The 20,395-nt window shown below is 36.7% G+C and overlaps 1 protein-coding gene and 1 non-coding gene across 2 annotated transcripts in view; one reads left to right on the plus strand and one right to left on the minus strand.

The window, feature by feature from the left end:
• The window catches only part of LOC108606955, an 82,712-nt gene that overhangs the window by 44,166 nt on the left and 18,151 nt on the right, over positions 1 to 20,395 (plus strand). The gene's annotated exons all lie outside the window — the stretch shown is intronic.
• On the minus strand, positions 17,971 to 18,044 carry Trnan-guu. Its single transcript has one exon. It is a non-coding gene; the product is annotated as a tRNA-Asn (tRNA).

Consider the following 20,395-nt stretch of genomic DNA (forward strand, 5'->3'; position numbering starts at 1 on the left):
GCAAACTAGCAATTTGCTTATTAAATATTGCGTATACGCAGAACGAATTTCTTTAGCATCTTGCTGATCAAAAATATCTATTGGGCTTTGGAGTTGGCCTCAAATTGAAAATTGCTTAACTGCTATAAACTAGCTTAGTCAGCAGCTTGATAAGAGTTTAGTTTTAGTTTAAATTACAAAATTATTAACATGTAAAAATGTTGCAAAAAATATGCATAATTAAATAAATGTATAGCAATTAAATTTAACAACGTATAATAAACTCATAACTGGCATAACAATGTCAAATTTTTGGCAATTGCAGTTGCAGACAATGCGGCGTATGCGCAATGCCAGGCGCACCAAGCGAACTTGTCGCATAGTTGATGTTACAGCAAATATTATTTGATATAGCATCCATGCCACACACACACACACACACACTTACTACACTCCAGCTCAGTTGTTTTAGTTTGCCTTGAGGGTTGGGCAGCGAGTTTAGCTCCCAAAGCGCTAAAAACTTTGTCATAGCTTGCAAAAACTTGAATGCTCAGCCAGCCGACTATAAATGCACATGTGAGCGTGTGCGTGTGTGTGTGTGTGTGTCGCACAGTATATCCGTAACTAATTAGTAACATGACTCACCTGGGAAAGTGAGCATGCCACTCTGCTGGGTTTGCTTTAGTTGATAAAACCCATGGAAATGCTTTTTTGTTGTCTCGCCGCCACTTGCATGCGCTTTGGCGGCGTTGCAGCATATACTTGCCACATGCTGGCGTTGGGGCAAACAAAAACCACGCTAATTAGCTGAAAATTAAAGCACCAAAAATAGATTTCCGTTACGCCAAATGCCAAACCTCAAATCGAAATTTCTTGCATGCCTGAAATTCAATCAGAGTTCGTTTGCTCGTAGCAAATTTCAATTAGCAATTGGCTTAAGAGTTTTCAAAACTCAAATAATATTTAGCGCAGAATTCATTTCGATTTGTTGCGTTATACAACACTAGTTCGGATACAGTGTTCGAAGTGTTATACGGCTCGGCTGTTTTATTTTCATTGCAATTTGATATATCTTCATAAACTATTAATTAATACTAAATATTTTCAAAAATAAAATTATTAAGGAACAAAAAATAAGTTATGACAGTTAGGACCGCAAAAGACTTGGATTTATATAAATTGTTACTTTGCTTGCCAACATTTGTATAGCAGTTAGTCTTAAACTGTAACAACTGTTATACTTAAATGTTAAACCAAACATTTTTCAATTTAATTTGTTAAACTTTCAAAAACATTAATTTTTATACAGCTAAAAGTCTTAAACTCTGCAATTTGATATCATAAAAAAACTACAAAATGTAGTTTTATAACAGCGAGTTATATACTGTTATACATATATGTTTATAACTGTTTTATACATTGTATCATTTGAATTAATTAAGCATTAGACAACGTTTGCGGCATAAAATCGGCTCAACTGTTATACAACTTTTATACAGCGAGTTACTGTTATACATATATGCTTATATAACTGTTTTATACATTGTATCATTTGAATTAATTAAAAATTAGACAACGTTTGTGGCATAAAATTGTCTCAACTGTTATACAACTGTTATACAGCCAGTTATATACTGTTATACATATATGCTTATAGCTGTTTTATACATTTTATCATTTGAATTAATTAAACATTAGACAACGTTTGTGGCATAAAATTGCCTCAACTGTTATACAGGCGAGCTTAGAAGCTTAAAAGCCTTCTCTATGTGCTGATTGGCAGAATCGCTGCTTTCGTTCGTTCATTCGGTGTTGGCGGCCCAAACGAATTTGCATAGTTGGCAATCCACACGCATTGTTACGCAATTGAATTTGTTATGAGACGAGCGAGCGAGCGACCGACTGAGAAGCCAACACCAGGCACAGGCACAGGCGTTGCACAGTTGCATGCCACAAGCCTTATCTTGTCGCGCTGAAATGCCAAAGCGAATGCCAACAACAACATCAAAAAAAGCAAAACAAAAGATAAAACGTCAGCGGCAGAGGCAGAGGCAGCAGCAGCAGCAATGGCAACCGCTGCTTGGGATTAACTTGGGCTTTTCTATCTAAATGCAGCTGATGCTGCCGATAGCCACAACAGCGTACAATTGCCTGCCTAACTGTGTGGGTGTGTGGGTGTGTGTTGGGCCACCTTAGGAGCAATGTGTGTGTGTGTGTGTGTGGCAAGAAGGCGTGGCAGGCGTGATTGTGACGCTATCAGCGTGCGGGCAGCGAAAGTTTTTCATCTCATTTTACTTTGTGTCAAGCCCGCATACCGACAAAAAAATACAAAAAAAAATAAAATAAAAGGATAAAAGTTTTTTGCAATTTTTATGCAAATCCAAATGCTTTTAAGCTGTTTAAGCTTGGCTCAAAACGCTGCCGCTGCCAAAAAGGCAGAACGTGCCGTTTGGCCGAGCAGCCAAAAAGCAAAATCAACACGTAATTAAAGCCGCATGCTAATGGACTTAGTTGGCAAGGGGGTGTGTAGTGGAGGTGGGGGGTTGTGAGCTTAGAATTTGAATGCAACCGTCATTGGCATTGCAGTTGGGGAATGCCAATAGTCTCGGGCAGTTTGTGCTCTGCTCTCAAACTATTTCAATATAAAATTCATTTCATTTGTAGAGACAGCGAGCGAAATAAATGAAAACGAATGAAGCCAAAAAACCGCGCGCGTAAACTTTTCTTGTTAATGCGGGGCCAAAAGCAACAAACACTTGCAACCTCAAGCCTTTTTGCCACTTCACAAAGTGCCAAACTCGCTCTCGCTCTCTCTCTCTCTCTCTCTCTCTCTCTCTAACCATTGGCTTAGCTAGAACATTCCCATATCAGAGACTGAGACTGAGACTGAGACTGTTATAAACATTTGGCAAAGTCTTATTGTCTTAGTTTGGCCAACAAGTTGAAGCTGTTTGAAATTATGTTTGCTGCGATTGCGACAAGAAATTAAAAGCAGCTCTCACTTCAAACTAAAATTCGACACTTTGCATGCCATTAAATTCTCACTCTCACTCACTCACTCACTTACTAGTTCAATGTGCAATTAAAGTAAGTTGCTTTCGTTTTTGTTGTTGTTGTTGTTGTGCAGTTTCTTCGGCCACATTTACATTTGAATGCGACTTGTTATGCAGAGTTACAAGCGTTACAGCCTCAAGTTTTTGGGGGTGGGGCGGGGCGTGTTGCGACTTTTGGTGTTGGCGGTTCCTGTGGCAGCAACAGCTGCAGTTTGTAAAATCTCACTCGTAAAGTTTATTGCTGCAACAAAGAGGCTTTTAGTTTGTGCAACTTGAAGTTGTGCCAAGCAGTTAACTGTATTAGCGTGACAATGCGATTATTCCTATATCAGAGCGAGAGAGAGTGAGAGAGAGCGAGCGCGCTTTATGACAGCCATTTACACTTTAATACATTAGCCCAAGCCAAATCGCATGACAAATGTAAGCTGCTGCTTTATTTTATTGACTGCTTAGCTTACAATTTACGCTTGTAGCACTTTCGAGTTCAGGCCAAGCATAAACAATACCCAGCAATTCACAAATAGCTAGAAGAGAAGAATATAAATACTAAACCTGTTAGTTATTTTTTAGATTATAGAATAAAGATTAACTGCGAACACAGTCGCTTAAGCATAGTTTGCATATAGAATAAACATGTTAAGCATATTGCTCAACTAGCTAAATTCATGTTAAATAATTGCTAAAAAAAAATATTAACTAAAATTTATAGATTGAAATTTTGAATAAAGTACAAATATTAACTTTGTAATTTAGCTCTTGACAATCGTTCACAGTCGATCTAAGCAGATATATCAAGAAATATTTTGGCAGTATGTATGAGCAGTTAATCAGTGTTACTAAAATACTACAAAGTAAATTAGCTAAATCGAGCGTAAGAAATTGTGACTTCAATATAACAAATTTAAATTTGGAATACAGATTAAATATAAGGCAATAAAGCATCTACTACATATAAGAACTTTATTTCGCCATTGTTGATGAGGTTGTTAAGAGAGATTTTTGCATTTTTTAACAATCTTTAACTTTACTCAATACACAGTAAGTAGCCCAAGCTGTTGTTTTTCTTTGAATTGTGTGGCTAAATTTGTGCAGCTTCTGCGAATGCGCTGTTTTGTTTTATTTAAAGGCAACCATCTACATATAAAAACATATTACATTTAGAATAATTTAATATAACAATTTCTTGAGGCTTAAGCGTTTAGTCGGACAAAAACCTTGCTACATTTGTAGCAGCAGCAGCAATAAGCTGTAAGTCAAATTAATTTTAAAAAAATTAAGATTTCTAATACTCATTTAAAATATGTATATGCAATTTCAAAGTAAGCAAGTCTAGTAATTAATGTGTTGTATGCTAAAAATAATATATAAATAATTGAAATTGGTAATTTGCGATTATAGCGTGTGGCTTGTTCCTTTGATTTAATTTTTTACTCATGCTACTGAGAGTTAAATTTCTGTTGCGCTCTTTTCAGCGCTTGCGACTTTGCCTTGGGCTGCGCTGCGCTGCCTGCGGCTCTCGTCGTGCTTGTGTTAAGAGCGTTGCGCTCTTGTTGCTGAGAGCAGCGCTGCCTGCTTAACTTGCTTGTGGCTCTCTCTTGCGCTGCTTGCTTCTCTCTTGCCGTTGTGCCTGCTTGTATTCGAGTGATGCGCTCTTGTCGTTCTCTCTTGCCGTTTGTTTGCTTGCGTTCAAGTGTTGCGCTCTTGTTTCTGAGTACGTTGCGCTCTTGTTGCTGAGAGCGGCGCTGCTTGCTTCTCTCTTGCAGTTTTGCCTGCTTGTGATCAAGTGATGCGCTCTTGTTGGCTGATAGCGCAAGTGAATTTGCCTTACTTAGAGCTTAGGTGCTTACTTAAGTCTCTTGTCTTGTTCAGTCGTTAGTTGACGCTCGTGCTGTGAAAAAAAAAAAATAACACTTGGTTATATTTTATGCAGAGAAGAAAAATATCAAAGGCTTTGTCACATTGCCCGTTTATTTGGCTTGGAATTTGTGTGTTTTGCTGATGTGTCACCTAAGAAAACTCAATTTGAATTCGCATCCGCTGGCATTAGGCGGGTCAAGGCTTACACTTTAACTAACAAACGCAAATATGTGTGTGAGCATACATACGTGGGTGACTGTGTGTAATCAAGTGCACGCAGGCATAGCCTTGGAATGACGCTACATTTATTTAAATCCAAGTAAGAACCCTTTTGTCGTATTAAATAAAAATTACGAATAGAAAACACGTAAACCAAAACACGAAGCAAGCAGCTCCAAGCAGAAAGAAAAACACACACACAAAGAGAGAGAGAGAGAAACGTGCAAAAGCAAATAAACACATAAAAATGTCTAAGTTTAATGCTAAAGGCCATTCAAGCATGCTAACATATAATGCCCCCACCCCCAGCCAACTTGTTTGCCTAACTAGAGTTTTGAATCGAATTTTAAATACACTACAGCGACAACAACAAAATAGGAAAATTATTGCAAAATGAATTTGTTGTCAATCAAGCATAACTTTTATAGCATAAAGCCATATGCTATTGAATAATTTTGTCTGCAGAGTTTGTTTGTTTTTTTTATTTTCTTCTCTCTGCTACCATATGCGACACTTTTTTATGGTTTTGGTTGCGGACGCGCGTCCTCGTCTGATAAGCAATATCAAATGTCAAAACAGTGAGCATGTAAACAATATCAAGAGTGCGACATGTGATTGTGTACGTGCGTGTGTGTGACCGCCACATTAAAGTCATGGCAGTGATTTCCGTTTCCGCCCCGCAGCGGAAATGCAGACACGAGCACAGCGCACAGAAGCCGACAGCTGCTCAAATGCGATGCGAATCACACGCTCAAGAACGCGCAACTCTCATAATGCCAACGCAAATACCATAAATAACACAAGTGAGTAAAGCTCTCTGACTTATTAGCCGATACGCATAGGATATACATATGTATATAGATAGCAAAGCAAGCAAATAGCAAACAAGCACAATTTGTTTAGATTTTGGGTAGCAACGAACGCTAGAGTCTAAAAAAAATATGTTTTGGGTATAGGCAAATATTCAATAGCAATTAAAAAATATGCTTTTGTTATTAACATTCATTTTGTTTTATTAAGCAACCCCCAAAGGCTAGTAAATATATATATTTGGTAATAATCAAACATTGGCCAAAGCATACAAAAAATGTATATAAATATATTTACATAAAAAAAATTACTTATGCATTGTTATTTTTTTTTAAATAGATTTTGCGTATTTAATAAAAATTTGCATGCACATAAAAACAAAGTATAGCAATTAGAAAAACATATTATTAATATTAAATAACATTTTTTCATCAAAATTGTGCAGTTTTTTTTACTAATTGCGTTTCTCTTCTTTTCGATAACTAATAATTAAAATATTGAACTTTTGCATATTGAAATAAACACCAAACCAAATTCAAAAGAGACACAAAATCATTGAAGCTTCAAATTGGTTTAGATTCTTATTATATTATATATAGATGATTAATATATTATTTTAAACTATTATGAATTCAAATTTAAATTCAACTAAAGTCTTAACAAATTTAGTTTACTCTTTGAATAATTAAATAAGCTTTGCGCTCACTCAATGCTTAGTCGCTCTCTTTATTATGCTTGAATTTAAATAGTTTCACAATCAATTTCCATATGGCAATTAAATTGACAATACTAATTGCTGTGCAAATAAATTGAAAAGCAATTTTCGAGCAGTTATTTTTAACAAATTGCAAGCAAGCATTTAAATGTTAGGCACGCAGACTAATAAATAAAAAAAAAGAAAATTAAAAATAACAACAGTTGGGCCTGCAGACTCTGTACAATGTAAACATGCAAACGGTCTTAAAGTTTTTGTGCAGCAGACGCAGCACAAACTAAACAGAGTTCTGTGCGTCGTTGCAGCTCAACTCAATTTTTGCATTAAATGCTTTTAAATAGCTTACGAGCAAATATTCAAAAAATAGAGATAGCAACATTTTATTTTGTTTAAATGTGTAAACTAAGGCTGCAAATGAATTGAGCGTTGCACATAATGAAAGGATAAGCGCCATACGCAAAAAATAAAATTCGTAGAGCGGCGCTTAGTCGATTTAACAACAACAATAACAGTAACAATGAAAACAACAGCAATACCAATACCAATACCAATACAAAATTGTAGCCGTGACAAAAAAGTAAGCACGAAAATTTTACATGCAATTAAAATTCGAATTGAATGTTTGCTTTTTTCAGCTGTACAGCAAATGGGGGTGGGGGTGGGGTTGGCTTGTGCCTCGCGGGCCATTACTGAAGAAAATAAAGTGAAAAGCATAAAAAACAATTAAAGCAAATATTGCATGGCAAATGGCTTTGCACAAATTGCTGTAACGATCAAAGCAAATTTGTTTGAGAAAAAAAGAAATCTATAAATATATATAGCATATATATATATATACATGTAAATTGATTGCCTAGACACAGTTATTTCTTGCAGTGCAACTGTATTTAAAGCGTTGCCAATTAGTGCTCTCAATGCAAACCCAAACACATGTGTGAGCACGCCCCCGCCCCCTCCTCCCGCCTCTTCGTCCCTTTGCTAACCGCTAATCCCTTGAAAATGGCCAAACGTCAACTATTAGCGAGTTGTTCTAAATGGTTAGTTGCCAGCTTTGGCTGCTTGGCCGTTTGTCCGTTTGGCTGTGTTTGTGTTTCTGTCGAGTAAGCAGTGGCGAGCGGGGAATTGAATTAATTGCTTTATGAGCTGCAATAAAAGTGCGGGAAATGAAGGCAGCAGCAGCAGCAGCAGCAGCGGCTCTGATGCTCCGACGCTCTGACGCTCTGACGGGCCGGGAAGTTGGGCCGACTGGACGCTGGTCAGAGAGTTTTGGTATTTTGTGAAAATTTTTGTGAACTGCAATTAGCAGCAAATAAAATAATTTACGATTGTGTAGCACAGCGTACCACAAGAGCAACAGCGCTGAGTGGGTGGTTGGGTGGTTGGGAGGGTTCGTTTGGTCTTTGGCTATGGCGTGCCAACAGCAGTCGCTGGTAATAACAACAAATTGCCAAAAATGGCATTTCGACCCACTTACTGACTGCTGCTATGTGATTTTTCGCATACCAACACACACACACACACACAGTCACACACACACATGGCACAGCACGCGGCGCATTGAGTGTGGAATCTTATTAAGGCACTTTAGATTTATAGCCCACACTGAAGCGTTAGCAGCAGCAGCCCTAGGCTTTATTAAATTGTTGCCAATACCAATATGCATATATATATATATTTTATATATCGACATACATATGTATATAGCTATCATTCAGTTAACTTTTTGCAAATTTTGAGCTCTCGCGTCTCTTACAATTCATATGCATAACAATTTCTAACTGCATATAGTTTGTCTTGCTGTTTTTTTTCCTTTATTTTTTTTTTTTTTGTGTGCTCTGCTGTCACTACCAGGGCTGCAAATCCGTTACGTTGTGGCACAAAAGGTGGCAAATAAATCAACACCCGCCACACAAAAGAAGCCAATGAAATTGATTTGTGGCAAAAGCTGCTCTGTAAAAAGTACCGTTAAATATAAAATGTTCAAAAATACTTCAAAGCTAACTAATGTTTAGTTATTACTAAATTTTGTTATATTTTAAAGCTTAACATGCGCTTAAATTCAAATTATTTTCAAGTAATTAAAAAATAGTTCTGCTTGCTTTAAAAAATTTAAATTAATTAAAGCATTCAAAATAATATGAAAGTTAACTAATTTTTTAATTGCTATTTGCAATTATTTTTTTTATCATTTGTTCGTTAAAAGTTTAACAAGTTTGGAATACTTTTATTTATTTTTAGCAAATAGCACAAATATTTTTCAAAAAATAATTCAATTGCTTAGTAATTGCAATTGTTTTTTAACATACAATTTATATTTAAAAATTATAATGCTAAAATTAAATGGGGTTTGTGTAACTAAAGCGAAATGAACTGCCTGACGTTTTAGTTTGAATCGAGCAAGATTTATTTATAAAACATTAAATTGACAAGCGAGGATTATGACAGGATTGCTTTGCTGGCTGTGGCTGTGGCTGTGGCTGTGGCTGGCACGCCGGAGAGTAAATCTGTGTGAAATTCCAGGGTATGCGGACAAGTTCTGGCCAAGTTTGAAGGCCTAAGCTGGCAGCGCTTTTTATTTGAATCTGAGTGTGTGCTGGGGTTGGCTTGAGGCGTAGGTGTAGGCGGGGGCGGGGTGGACTTTGCTGAAACATGCATAAATAAAAATGTGGCATGTTGGGTCGGTCAGAAATAGCATGACATTTTCCCAAGCAAAATGGCGGCAGATAACGGCTGTCGGCTGTCGGCTGGCGGCTAACGGCAAAGTAAAAATGAAAATGTTTGTTAGCAAAAAGGGTTAAACGACGCCCCACCCCCTCGATTGCCTCCAGGCCGGCCTGGCACACAATAAACATATATACATATATTTAAACGGAACCGTGGCCATATCCGTATCCGTGGACATGTCCATGCCTTAGTTGCAATTTTCAAGTGACTTTAGTGTGTGGTGTATGCACCAGCAGTGCCCCATTGAGCCACTGAACCATAAAAATCAATAAAGTTAACGCTTCTCTACAGCGTTCGTGCTGCGCTATCTCTTTCTAACACACACACACACACACACGTGCAATGTTTGGCTGGTCTTTGGTCCGCTGCTAGCTTCGCTGCTGATAAATCAATTGCGCCTAGGCACTGAACTCAAACTGCAGCGCTAACTAAATAGACGAGTAATTATATTTTTGCTATATAAAATTTGAAGCGCGCTTTTGTGGGCAATTTAATTGAAATTTTAACAGTCTCTCTCTCTAACTAAGCACAACAAGCCAAAGTGAAAGTCAAATCAAATTGTTGCCAGTTCATTTTGCACTAAAGCTTAGCAAAACTTGTTTCAAAAGCTTTGCAAGCATTTCATATATTTTTTAGCTGTCACGATGGCTGCTGCCAAATTGGACAAACTGTAGGTCACACAAGCTTGGGCAGCAACTTGTAAAAAACATTTCCAAGAAAAGCTGCTGTCGAACTTCAAAGATGTTTCAATGCTTCAGATGCAAGCGGCTTAAGCTGCATGTTGGAAAATGTATATCATATGTTTTTCTTTTTTTTTTAAATACTAATGTGTTTCAATTCAATATTGTTCAAATTAGATTTGTGCATATGGGAACAAGAACTTCAAATATGACTAAAGCGTAAAGCAAACAAATAAAAGTTAAGCAAAGACTTAACAAATAGTAGTTATGCATATGTTGTTGACCCATAGAACAGAAGCCCTGCTGTACGACTGATAGCAATTATTGATTTTGTTATGATTTCAACAATGGAAAACAATAACAACAACAACGCTCAGTTCTTTAAGTACGGCTGCCCTTCAGTAAGACTGCTAGCAATTGATGATTTTCATCAATAGAATGCATGCAGTGAATTCAGAAATGTTTTAGTGGCTTCAGCAATTGTTGGTGATGTTGTTGGTGAATTGATTAATTGAAATCAATTTAAGGCTACCAATTGGTGACTTCATGTAAAGAAAGCATGCAATGAACTCACCAATGCTAGCAATTGGTGATCATAATTTAGTGTAGTTAATTCTGTACTGCTAATATTGTTGGCTTTCAGTACTGAAAATAATGCAGTAGACTCACCAACATTTGGTCTCTTCAGCAAAGCTGCTAGCAATTGTTGATAATTTTAAGCCTACAGTAGAGTTCACCAACGTTAGGTATTGTTGGATTATAGCTCATCAACAGCTGTGATATTGTTGGTGAACAATTAGTGGTCAGTACTGAAAATAATGCAGTAGACTCACCAACATTTGGTCTCTTCAGTAAAGCTGCTAGCAATTCTTGAGCAATTCGCAATGAAAAGCCTTCAGTGGAGTGCACCAACGCTAGGATTATAGCTTAAGAAATGCAACTCTATTTGAATTTCAGAATTATTAAACAATATTAGTGTAGGGTTTAATGTACTACAAATGTATATATTTATTTAACGGATATTGATTATGTTAAGTGATATTAAGTGATATTATATTATATAAGATTAAAGTAACTTTAGTGCTTGTTAGCTTTTACACAGAACTCTTCACTTCATCACACACGATACTGCAACTGCTGTTTCACGTCTGCCCTCTTGGCACTCTCTTCTACGACTGTACTGACTGAACTCTTCTACACTTCCCTTGTCTCCTTCCTCTCTGATCACAGCTGTTTCTTACGCACAATGTCATCCCATCCTACATTAGAATAAGAAATACAGCAGGCGAATGTTGGTGAAGTCACTTGTGGTTATTTTTGATGATTGGTGTTTGATTGATTGATTAGGTCGATTGCTGCCTATGACATCCGCCATATTAATTTCACCAATGATTTGCATGAGCGCTAACTGGGCGACTGGGCGACTGGGCGACTGGGCGACTGGACGACTGGTGAGCGGTAAAGAGTCAAGAGACTAGCCAGCCGTACTACAGGGCAGCTGTAGCCGACTGCTTTCATTATTATATACACAGACCTCTTTTGACAGCGACCATTGTATTGTGTCTGGCCTCGATTGTGCAACATTCATTTGTACTTGATATAAGAGAGATATGTGCGTGGCAGGCAGCAGTGAGCAGTGAGCAGCGGTGCTTTGGACTCTTCATTAGCAGAATTATAAGTCGTACGTAACGTAACTGCAGCTCGTAACAAATATGTGAAGCAGCAGCATCCTTTCGTCGCTGCCCACCATATGTACAGAGCTTGTTAGTGGCCATGGCAACACAAAAGGCAAATTTTGTGTGCGTCAACCCAGCGACAAGAGCCGAGCGAGCGTGAGAGTGAGAGAGAGCGGAAGCGAGACTTTGGTAATGGGTTGCTCTTGTCCAGTTGTCCCTTCCTGTTGACCATTTGTTGTGCTTTTTATTAGGACAATGAAGTTGGCTGTGTTGTCCAGCGAAATGTTTCATAAATGTGCCCAAAAGCAACAACAGCAAAAAAGTAACCAACAACTTTTGCATACCCAACCAACACCAGAGTTAAATTTTTGCAGAGAGTACAAAATTATTGGCGCCTCCGAGTCGCTGATGCAAATAAATATGAAACTACACATCGAGTTCATATTTTAGTCTCTAAAAGCTTCAAATCCAAATTGTACAAAACTTATGCTTAACAAAAACAAAAATTCAACAGTTGCTGTTGCTCGCTGCGCTCGTAAGTAGGCAACATAAACTAATGCAGCAGTGTTGACAATTTATTTTGATTTAAAAAAAAGTTGTACAGCATTGCTTATGCTTCGAGTTAAAAAGCTAACAAAAAAAAAGTTAATTTATTTACTCAAGCTTAACTTACTTTATTTATAGAAAAAGCAAATTATTTTTATTAACTCTTGTGGTCAGTTTAAGTGTTGACTGCAATATTTTTGCAACTTTTGTATTTGTTTTAGTTTTTGTTTTATTGACATAAGTAAGGCGTTCACTAAATTTTATTAAAATTAATAGAACAGACAATATTGTGAAATTGAAATTATAATATAGTTACGACTTATGTGATTTTTTTAAAGCTAAGAAATAGCTTAATTCCCAAATAGCTTTCTTTGCCACGCAAATCTGAACTAAAGAATCTAAAGGCAGCACTGATTGCTACGGTATATTGCTTTAACCAAATAGTTAAGCTATAGAGACTCGGGGAATACAAAAATCGAGCACATACAAATCAATTTGCGGTAAGCGCACATGGCAAATAAAGAAAGCCGGACGGCCATGACCAAAGTCATCTAAATACCAAAACGAAACTATGCTATATACATACATATATGCTATATATTTATCGTTTGTTGTTTTTGTGGCTTCGTGTGGAGCAGGCGTGGCATGGGGCATGTGGCATGTGGCATGTTGCTGCATAAAATGTTTCGTCCAATAGCAATCACAGTGTTTATTTGCATACTTTCGTCTGTTTTACATATTTATTATGATTCTCCATTCGTTCGTTCGTTGTAGCGCCTGCTTAACATTTTGCTCAACGCATAAACAGACGAAACTTTGTTTTTTATTAATCATAAATTTATGCCTGCAATAGACAACCGCACACCACAAAGTCACACACACACACACAAGCTGCGGCTTGAGGTCAGTTAAGCATAAAGTCAGCTCACACACACACACACACACCCACACCTAATGTGATGGCTATAATAAGTAATAAGCTTCATGTGCGCATAAACTTCAGACGAAAATGATTTAGAGTAAAAGCCTCTTCTAATAGTCGTAATATTATAGTAGCCATAATAATTTGCACGCAACCCCTTTTCTCGGGCATTTTGTCAATTTTTCGTTCGTTTCTTCTTTTTTACCGCTCAATTTGATGAGAGCGCAACCCAAAAGGGCTCAAGGCCCCATAACGTGGGCGTGCGACACACTCTGGAGCATTAAACTCGATTGTTTGTTACAAATTGAGCAGCTTTTATGCGAGAGCAATGCATGCAACCCCAGCGGGCACTTGCCACGCCCCCGCCCTCACCAACGCCTCACGCCTATTTAGCATACATTAGGTGTGCTTAGAAGAAAAGCGAGGAAGACTGTGCTGCGGCACAATAGAAAATTAACACAAAATAGTTTCCAAACTAAGCGCAAAATCCATTCAATTTGTACTTTTTGTATTTTATTATTAAATCACAAAATTTTTCTTGTATTAAACTATTACAATGTAAGCTAATTAATGATAGATTTTATTAATAATTAAACTGTTCTTCAAACACTTTTGTGTTAAAGTCTACGCTTGGGCATGACTTGAAATTAATAAATAATTTTTATATACTTTGACATTTTTGCAAAAAATTGAAAAGGGTATTATGAAGTTGTGCAAATTTATGTAACAGGGAAAAAGAGGCGTGGCAGACCCCACGAAGTATATATATTCTTGATCAGCAAGACAAACTGAGTCGATATAGCCATGTCCGTCTGTATGTTTGAGCGGCAGTTGAAAAAAAGAACGATTTTAAGCAATTAAAAAATATTTAAAGTTCTGAAATAAATCACAAAAACATTTGGTCATGGCAGAAAGTTCAGGTTAATAACCTAGGAGTCACATTCTAATAAAAAATATATATGAAGAAAGAACATAAATCGGTTAAGTTTTTCACACTTTTTTTTTAGATTATCAAAATTAAATATTAATTTTAACAAGAGACTTATCAAACGTGTGGCCTTATTTAATTAAATACGACTTTCTAAATTACTACAATAACTGCAGATATTTAACTTAGCTTGTTTACAATTTCCGCTATTAAAGTACACGCTTTAATACTATTTAGTTTCTACTACAAAATTATACACAGTAAACATTTAACTTAATTTAAATCAATATTATTTGAATTTACCATTTAATTAATTGCAGCTCCACTAAAGTACACACAGTATACATTTAATTTAACTTAAATTTTTTATTTATTATTGAATATATTTTGATTTAAAATTAATTTACATTTTTCGATTATTATTCAATATTATTTCAATTTACCATGTAATAAAGTATATACAATTTAATTTAACTTTAATCTTTTATTTGTTATTTAATATTTTGAATTTGTTATTTATTATTCAATATTATGTTAATTTAACATGTGATTCATTTTTAATTACTCTACCAACGTATACACAGTTTAATTTGACTTACATCTTTTATTTATTATTCAATACTTAACATTAATTTAATTTCAGCTAACTTTTGGTTGTGCTACGAACTTTAATTTTAATAAATCTGCGCTGCTCATGTGAGTTTGCGCTGTTATATATTTTAAAATAAATATTTTCATAAAGAAATAATTTGAATTTGGGGTAAGCGCTTTAATTTCCACATACACAAAAAGTTGCATAGCATAAAGGTGTGTGTGGCAACAACAACAACAACAACAACAACAAGTTTTGGGGCACATTTGATGGAGTGCACACAGTACAGGGCGCATTCATTATGCCATTGATGCTGGCGCTGACAGCAGCGCGTGCTGCCCTGCCTTAGCTTTAGTCGAGGCACGTTGCAACTCGCAGCAGCAGCAGCAGCAGCAACAGCAGCAGCCTTGCCACATTTTTATTTTGCCTTATTTTTTTTTGGTAGTTGCAGCACACTGGTTAACTGTTTGGCGCGTTCCAATGACGTGAGCTGTAGTCAACTGCCCCGTAGCTCAATGTAATTGGAATTCTTTGGTTAACTGCATTTTGTTTGGCAAAAAAAAAAAAAAAAAATATTGTGCGCTTGCATGGAGATGCCAAATTGCAATTGAGCATGTAAAGTGTTTTTACTTTTTACTTGCCACACACACACACACACGCGCATACATATGTATACACACGGATAGACAATCAAAAGCTCATTGTGGTTGACCGCCCACCCAAAATCTCAACAATGTATTGCCTGCACTACTAGTTGGCCAGCTTATATGCCAATGTGTGTGTGTGTGTGTGTGTGTGTGTGTGTGTGTGTGTAATTAGAAGTGGTTACTAAGCCAAGCCGACTTAAGCTTTGTGGTCAAATTAGTTGCATGCGTTGCACTCATTTGTCTGCTCTCTCGCCTCAGCCATGTTTGGCATAGTTGAGAGTAACCCAAAAGTTATGTGGGGGAGTCTATTAGGCAATTGTAATCTGCTCCAGCCACGAGTAGTTCACTGAGTGTTGTGGTTTTGCAGTTTGTTTATTTAAATCTAAGCAAATTTACACTGCACATTAAAATAGTAATTATAAAAGAATTTATATATATTATGCTGAGTTGGATTCTTAATAATTATAGTTCAATCGCAATAATTGGCTTGAGTAATTTAATCAATTATAAATGCTCTCAAAAATAATAAATAAAATATAAAGAGTTTATATGAATTACTGAACACGATTTTATTTAATAGTAATATTTAGCTTGAGTAATTTAATAAATACAATTTCAAGAATAAAGTACAAAAATAATAAATAAAATAGAAAGAATTACTTTACTTTTTTTATTTTTATATATTATTATAAACATTATTATTGAAGAGAGTTAAAAGTTATAATTACAAAAAATCGAGCTCAATATTTCAAATTTGTTAGCTTTAATTTTAACTATAATTTAATAAATTTTAAACTCCACTCAAAAATAATGTTTCTAATGATATTTAAGCTGCTTCACACAGTTTAAAACGATTTTGTTATTAATTTTTTTGCAAACACTAAACACAATGATTTCTATTTTTTAACTTAACTTTTAATTTACAAATTCAAAACTGCATTTGATTAAAAAGTTTATGTGGCTAAATGCAACATGTTGTGCTTTAAATATTTGTTTATAGTTTGTTTGTGTCTATAGCGGGCGGTGTTTTGTAATTTAGTGCGGGTGGCAGACTCAAATTCTATATGTATATGTGTGTGCGTGTGTGCGTGTATGTGGAAAGTCACATTAAATACTTATGAGCATAAAATAGTAGCAATGGCAAAATAGTTACAGTCGGCTCGCTCGTCTAGGTAATTGAAGTGCCAAAGCTACAGAGCTGTGTGCGTGTGCGTGTGTGTGTGTGTGTGTGTGTGGTTGGCAAATTGTAATTTACATTAAGTGTTGACACGTTGACATACGTAAGTCCTAAGCCAGGCCATGCCACGCCCCACGCCAAGGCCGCCCACATTGCAATTGTCGTTTTGGCTTTTATTTGTCCTTCCAAAACATTTGCAAGCCTGCGTCTCTGTGTGTGTGTGTGTATGTGTTAGTGCTTGACACTCACTTTTTATGCTGGCGCACGCTGTATGTATGTATGTGTGTGTGTGTGTGTTTGAGTGTGGCAGCCGCAAAGGGCTATTATAACTTTGTCGTGCCGTTTGCCGTTTGCCAAACCCCAAAGTAACACACACACACACACACACACTTGATGGCAGTGCAAACAAAAGGCGAGCAGCTCTCTCTTTCTCTTTCTCTCTCTCCCTCTCCCTCTCTGTGTGTGTGGCAGCTTCAAATGTTCACTGGCCAAAGCATATTTGCGCTCTAGCCACAGCAAAAGAAAATTTAAACAAATAGCATAAAAATTGTATATAATAAAATAATATATACATATATGTATATATACGCATGTTGTATACAAAGTTTATTTAATTAAATGTGCGACAAAACTAAACATAAAGTGCCTTGCCTTTTGTTTATAAAGCCAAACCAGGGCTACAAAAGTTCGCATAGCACACGACACAGCTTGTTGCAATTAAATTGAATAAACATATTTTTTTGGAAATTAATTACAGCAAAAACTAATTAAAAATAAAAATTGAAACCAAGCTTAAGACTCAAGACACACACGCACACTGTTGCCAAACTTCACACACAATTGCTAACAATTACTCGTCAGCCCCCACGCTGCCCCAAAGGCCAGGTCCACACACACACACACACACACACATGCTTGCCAACAAATAAAACTTAACGCGCCTCTAAACGGCCCAACCAAAATGGCCATTGGGCTTGGGCTGAAGCAAATATTATTGGTTGTTGTTGTTAATGCTGTTAATGCTTTTGTTGCAAGTGATCCGACCCCAAATGGCTTTTGAGGCAAGCGTTGCATATATGTATAAAAACAAAATATACTTATAAACGCTCTAGCGCTTTTAGTTTATGTTATGTTGTAAGCAAAAACATTTCAAGCTCTTTTTAATATTAAAGCAAAAAGTTAAAGATTTTAAACTCATTTTAGTTTATGAGTTATGACAAATAGGAATTATTCGTTCAAAAAAATCCATAAGAAAATATCAGATATCATAGACACTATGATAAGATAAGACAAGTATAAAATATAACTATTTTTCAATTTTTATTATTTTATGAAAATAAATTGAGAATGTAAACAAATTGAATGGGACTGTGTGTAATTCAAAAAATATAATTAAAAAGATAAAATAAAAATAAAAAAAATAAAATAAAACAAAAAAGTTAACCCGCCCCCGGGTGGACTCGAACCACCAACCTTTCGGTTAACAGCCGAACGCGCTAACCAATTGCGCCACGGAGGCTGCAACAGCAAACGAGACTAAAGCGCTGCATAAGCGTTGGCAAAAGAACAAACCCAAAGCCACTTGACAATTTGCAGCGATAAGCAATTGCAAAATAAATAATAATTTGCAATTTAAATATATATGTGAAATAAAAGCTTAAAATTCTACTGCAAATTGGCTATTCATGCAATATATACAAATAGGCTGCCAAAAAACATATTTTCAACATTTATTTGTATATAAATAAAAAAATAAATATATGTTATATAGTTGCTGTGCCAAATGGCAACAAATATGTTTCAGTTACGCAACAACAGCAACAACAATTAACTAACAACAAGCATTAGCACTTGATTGCTTCTCTGGCTCTCTGTCTTTCTCACTCTCTCTCTCTCTCTCTCTCTCTCTCTCTCACTTTCTTACTTTATCTTTGCGTTTGTGTGGCATTAATTACAATAAATATTTTTGCGTGTTGGCTGTTGTTAGTTGTGTAATGTTCTGTGTGTGTGTGAATTGCCATATTACGCATACGCAACGTATGACGCTGAATGCAATCGTTGCGTATTAGAAGCTTATATAAGTTAGCTAAACAATTAAAAATTTATAGAACAACAGCAGCTTTGAAACTTCAACTTATTGGCCATAAAGTTAATGCAAAGCCAAAGCGTTTGACTCGAAGTTTTAGTTTGAAGTTTTAGTTTTTGCTTATTGTTATGGCAACACACGCTGCGGCGCCGCTTGCCACTTGCCACTTGCCACATGCTGCCGCCTGCCGCCTGCCTTCGACTTTTGCGACAATATCAGTTATTGAAATATGCAAGCCTGCGAAAGTTCCTAGCACTGTTTTTGACACTTTTTGTGTGTTGCGGCACATACAAAAGATAAACAGAGTAGCTTAAAGCCATGAACCTGTCGGTTTAGGGGTGGGGGTGGGGGTGGGGTGGTTGTTGGGCTGTTTATTTGAAAAATTTAAACAGCGCTGTTGCCGCACTTCACTTGGGCCACAAGCACTATGCACTAAGTTCTCTCAATCTATTTAGCTGTCGCACTTGTGTTTTTTTATACACTTTGTGCATCATTTTGTGAAAAAAGGGTAGCATAAAGTTGTGCCACAGACAGAAAGAAATCTACTTATTAAACAGCAAGACAAACAAAGGCAGCTAACTGCAGCATGTGTGTCTGTATGAGCAGCAAGAACTCGCAGACTGCGTAAGCTAGAGACAGCGAATTTGTTATATAGACAGCTCTAAGCTATGCCCAGCTGATGCTTATTTATAAAATTTGAATTTTTAAAGAATTTTTTAAACAAAGTGTATCAAAAAGTTGTCAACACTCCAAACTAAATGCATGCTTGTTTTGCTTTCAATTTGTGTGCGTGTGAGCGCTAAAAAAAAAAGAACTCTGCAGAAATTTTGATGGCAAGAGCTTTTGACTTTTACAACTAAGCAAGGCAACAACAAAAACAACAACTAGAGTCATAATAAGAACAACAAGAGGACGTGACAATAGCGGTGGGCAGAAGGATATAGCTTAGTCAACAGCAGGACACAGACAGAGACAGAGACAGGACAACAGGCGAGAGCATTTTGAGGCCATTTGTTTCACATCGCTGACCACAAATAACCAAAGCTGTGTTTATTTCCGCCAATGCCCGTCGGAGCGCTGCGGGGCGCATGTCCTTGCCCGCATATCCTTACATGTGTCGCAGCAGCAGCAGCAGCAGCAGCAGCAGCAGCTCTGCGGTTATTGTGTGTCCGCTCCATATATATGCGAGTGTGTGTGTGTGTGTGTGTGCAACAGACTGTGGTCAGTTTGCTGTTTGCACTTTGCAGCTTGCGACATTGAGTAATGTGCTACAAACTTGTCTCGGGCTGTGCCCCATTGAAGTGGCAGCGGCAGCGGCAGCGGCAAATGCAATCTAAGCAATTCAGACAGTCGAAGGACTCGCTGTCTGTCTGTCTGTCTGTCTATGTGTTGCGTTTGCATATTTATATGCTGCATTGAGATGCCGTTAGACGATATGTACAGTTAGTTGTGCATAGACATTGGCACTTGACAACGCTTTAGTCTGTCAGTCAGTCAGCCCAGCCCAGCCCAGCCCAACCAGCCCAGTCAGTCTATCAATCTGTCATGCTATTCAGCATTTCAACAGTTGAATAGTTGCATAGGCAATCAGCGAAACAGAGTGAGAGCGAGAGAGAGCGAGAGCGAGAGAGACAGCGAGCGTTTGCAAACTATTCTTAAGTCTTAAAATCTTAGAGCAAATTCAAGAATTCACTTTAACTGCAGCTATTTATTATTTTAACAATTTCATTCACTTGCATTACATAATTTTTATTTTTATTTTTTTTTTTCATTGATATATTGGC

This window comes from Drosophila busckii, chromosome X (genome assembly GCF_011750605.1).
Source record: "Drosophila busckii strain San Diego stock center, stock number 13000-0081.31 chromosome X, ASM1175060v1, whole genome shotgun sequence".
NCBI classification, from domain to species: Eukaryota; Metazoa; Arthropoda; class Insecta; order Diptera; family Drosophilidae; genus Drosophila; species Drosophila busckii.